The sequence below is a fragment of the Spermophilus citellus genome (genome assembly GCF_964194105.1).
Source record: "Spermophilus citellus genome assembly, chromosome: 6".
Taxonomy (NCBI): domain Eukaryota; kingdom Metazoa; phylum Chordata; class Mammalia; order Rodentia; family Sciuridae; genus Spermophilus; species Spermophilus citellus.
Window position 1 is genome coordinate 166,790,903 of NC_138187.1, and position 4,829 is coordinate 166,795,731.

Genomic DNA, 4,829 nt, shown 5'->3' on the forward strand with positions numbered 1-4,829 from the left:
GTCTTGGCACAAAAACTTCCTAGCCACCAAGCATGCCACATTCATGAAGCCATCAGAGACCCCAGTCCCAAACACAGAACCCTTGAGGGCCAAAGGGAAGCTTTAAGGCCAAAGGAAAGCTCTTATATCAGTTTTACATGCTATAATGTGGATATAATATTAGTTTTAAAACTAAAGAGCTGCCTGTGACCTTTTAATACAAACATGTCATCCATACTATGAAATTGTAATGGATATAATAGCTCCCCTGTGAACTTTATAACTAATATGGTATCCATATTATGGCATCAAAAACTGACATAGTAGCTGAAATGTGTAATTTAGTATTATATCCATACTGTGGAACTAAAACTAATAACATACCTTTCCTGTGGCCTTTCATATTAATGCAATGTCCATATTATAGCATCTAAAACTAATATAATAGCTGTCCTATGGCTTTTAGTACTAATATGATATCCATATTATAACATTTGCCAAGGTCCCTTAATATTAATATGATATTGATAAACTAGCACCTAAAACAAATAAAATATTTTCCCATGGGCTTTAATACTTTTTAAAATTTAATATATTTAAATATATATATTAAATATATATATATATATATATATATATATATATATATATATATATATATATATTCATAGATACCATCTAAAAACAATATATTAGCTTCCCTATGGTCTTAAATATTAATATAATATTCATACTGTGACATATAAAACTAATATAATAGCTACACTGAATTTTTTAAAAATATTGTTTTAGTTGTATATGGAAACAATACCTTTTTTTTTTTATATGTACTGCTGAGGATTGAACTCAGTGCCTCACATGTGCTAGGCAGGCACTGTACAAATGAGCCACAACCCCAGCCCAACTACCCTGTGACTTTTAATAATAATATAACATCCATAGAGTAACCCATAAAACTAATATTGTAAATTCCATGTATATTATATTAATATAATTATTATATTATTATTATATTATTATTAATTATTAATATGACATCCTTGTTATAGTATCTAAAACTGAAGATCTCTTCTATGGCCTTTACTATAGCTATTAAAAGTGGAATCATAGTTTTCTTGCAGCCTTTAATACTATACTAACATGATATCCATACTCTGCCATCTAAATATAACAAAATTGCTTCCCTGAGTCTTTAATAATAATGTAATATAGTACTACAGCATCTAAAACAAATAGAATAGTTGCCATGTGACCTTAAATACTATCTTATTCATATTATTAGATAATGCTGACAAAATGGTTGCACAGAATAGATGCTATAACAGAAACATGATAGCCTCATTATGGCATGTAAAACTGATACAACAGCTGCACTGTGACCTTTAATACTAACATTATCCTTATGATAGCTTTGAAAATTGATAAATTATCTGCCTGTGGTAGGTAATTTATCCTTACTATAGCATCCTTATTATAGCATCTAAAACCAATATAATAGGTTCCCTGTGGATTTTAGTACTAATATAATATTCATATTATAGAACCTTAATCTAATATAATATCTGCCTTACGATCTTTAATACTAATAAGATATCCATACAATAGAACCTAAAATTAATATTATAGCTGTCCTGTGGGCTTAAATACTGACATGATATTCACATTATAGCTTCAAAATTGAATGTAGTAACTGTCTGTGTTTTTTAATTCTAATATGATATGCATATTATTGTATCAAAACCTGAGATAATGTATGCCATGAAGCTTTTAATAATAAGATATTCATATTATAGTATGTAAAATGAATAGCTGCACTGCCTCATTTATTATTAATATAATACTCATCCCATAGCATCTAAATCTGATATAATAATTGTCTTGTGGCCTTTACTCCTAATATAATATATAATAATATCTAATTACTACTAATATAATATCCATAAAATAGTGTATAACTGTAATGTAAGAGCTGCAAAGTGGCTTTTATTATTAACTCAAACTCCATTCTATAACTCCTTAAACTTAGCTTGTAACTCCTTAAAAATAGCTTGTTGTGGCATTAATATTAATAAAATAAGTATCCTGTGGCTTCTACTACTAATAGGTAGCCTTCAATATTAATATAATATCCATATTATGAACTCTAAAACAAATACTCTAGCTGCCCTGTGACCTTCAATATTAATATATAATCTGTACTATAGCATATAAAGTGAATATAATATTTGCTTTGTGGTCTTTAACTAAGAAGATATTCAAACTCTAGCATTTGAAGCTTACATAATTGTTGCCCTGTGCCATTTAATATTAATAGGATATCCATACCAGAACATCTAGAACTAATATATGCCCTCTTCCCTTTAATACTAATACAGTATTCCATTGGTATTAAAGATCACATTATGTGTGTTATATTAATATTGAAGGCCACAGTTCAGCTATTCCATTGGTATTAAATGTGACTGGGTGGGTGTGTATATACTAATATTTATGACCTGTATTACTAACTTAAAATCCAAAATATAGCATCGGAAATGGACATAATAGTTTCCCTATGGCCTTTAATAGTAATATAATGTACATATCAGAATATGTGAAACTGATATAATAACTACCCTATGCCTTTACTATTAATATGATATTTACAGTATATCATTTAAAGATAATGTAATAGCTGCTCTGTGTTTTCTAATACTAACATTATATTCACATCATATTATCTGAAACCGACACAACCACTGCCTTGTGCCTTGAATACTAATGCAGTACTCATACTTTAGCCGATAAAATAATGGCTACCCTTCAGCCTTTAATAATCATATGATGTGAGTATACTAGCATCTAAAATTGATAATAGCTGCTCCATGGCCTTTAATATTGATATAACATCCATACTTGGCTTATGAATCTGAAATAATAGCTGTCCTTTGTTCTTTTAATACAATTACAGAATCCATACTGTAGTATCTAAAACTGATATAATAGCTGCTCTGTGGCCTTTATAACTAATATGATTTCCATACTATAGCATCTTAAATTAATATAATTGTTGCTCTGAAGAATTTAAGATTAACACAATGTGCAAACTGTAGCACCTAAAACTACTTGCTGTCCTGTGTACTTTAACACCAATATGGTATCCATATTATAGAATCAGATATTAATACATTAAGTGTACTGTGATTTTAATAGTTATATATTCATACTGTAGCAACTAAAGCTGATATAATATCTGCCCTGTGACCTTGAATAATTATGCAATAGCCATACTCTCCATACTAAAGTCTCTTAAACTAATATAATGGTGAGTTTCTGGTGTTTACTACTTGTAAAACATATTTATTTCAGCATGTTAAACTGTTCTAATAGCTGCCCTGTGGCCTTTCATATTAATGTAATATCCATATTACAGCATCTATTGCAAATAAGATAGATGAACTTTAATCTTTTGTGAAATATATATATATATATTTTATATATTAACATATAATGAATATAGTAATATATTGATATATTTATTAATATAGAAAAATATATTAATATATTTTATATATTAATTAAAGGTTAATGTAATATTAACCTTTTAATGTGAAATTATATATATATATATATATATATATATATATATATATATATTTCAGCCTCTGAAACAAATGTAATACCTTCTCTGAGTGCTTTATTACTAATATCCACAGTGTAGCATCTGACATCTGATATATTAGTTGAACTATACCCATTAATATTAATATGATATCCATTCTACAGTATCAAAAGTTTTAAAAACGTTGAGTTTTGGCCTTCAATACTAACATAATATGTATAATATGGAATCCTAAACTACAATGAGAGCCATCCTGTGGCCTTTACTACTATGTCCATAATCTGGCTTCTAAAACTGATGTAATAGCTGCCCTGTGGCCTTTAGTATTAATGTAACATCTTTCCTACATCAAAACTGGAAGAATAGCCAATGTGAAACGTCAGTATTACTATAATATCCATACTATTAAATCTAAAACCCTATCTGCCCTGTGCACTGTACTATAGCATCTAAAACTGATGTAACATTTGTTCAATTGCCTTTGGTATTAATATAACATCCATACTAGTGCATCTACAATAAACTTAATAGCTGTCCTGTCTTTAATAGTATTGTATTCATACTACAGTATCAGTCTGATATTAATGTGATAATCATACACTTGCAATGAAAACCAATACCATAACTATCCTTTACATTTTAATCTAATATGATAGATATCATTTGAAATGATATGTATCAAACTGCAATTCTTGCTTATCAGCTACTCTGCGTGTGCATGACATTACCTCACAAGGATGCTATGGTCATTCTGCTCTCCATCTTGAGCACCTCCAAGAAGGTGAGTGCAGGCTTCTAACATGTTGGGTTAGGGGTTAGGGGGGCGGGGTTAGGCTTGGAGTTGGCGTTAGGGGTTAGTGGTTAGGGTTGCGGTAAGGAAGGGTTACGGTTAGGTTAGGGTTAGGGTTACGGTTAGGTTAGGGTTAGGGTTACGGTTAGGGTTAGGAGTTAGGTTTACGGATAGGGTTTAGGGTTTAGGGTTAGGGTTGGGGTTTAGGGTTTAGGGTTTAGGGTTAGGGTTTCGTTTAGGGTTAGGGTTAGGGGTGAGGGTTAAGGTTTAGGGTATAGGGTTAGGGATAGGGTTAGGGTTTAGGGGTTAGGGTTAGAGTTTAGGGTTAAGGTTTAGGGTTAGGGTTTAGGGTTTAGGGTCAAGGTTAGGGTCAGGTTCAGGGTCAAGGTTTAGGGTCAGGGTCGGGGTCGGGGTCAGGTTTAGGGTTTAGGGTTTAGGGTTTTAGGGTTTATGGTTAGG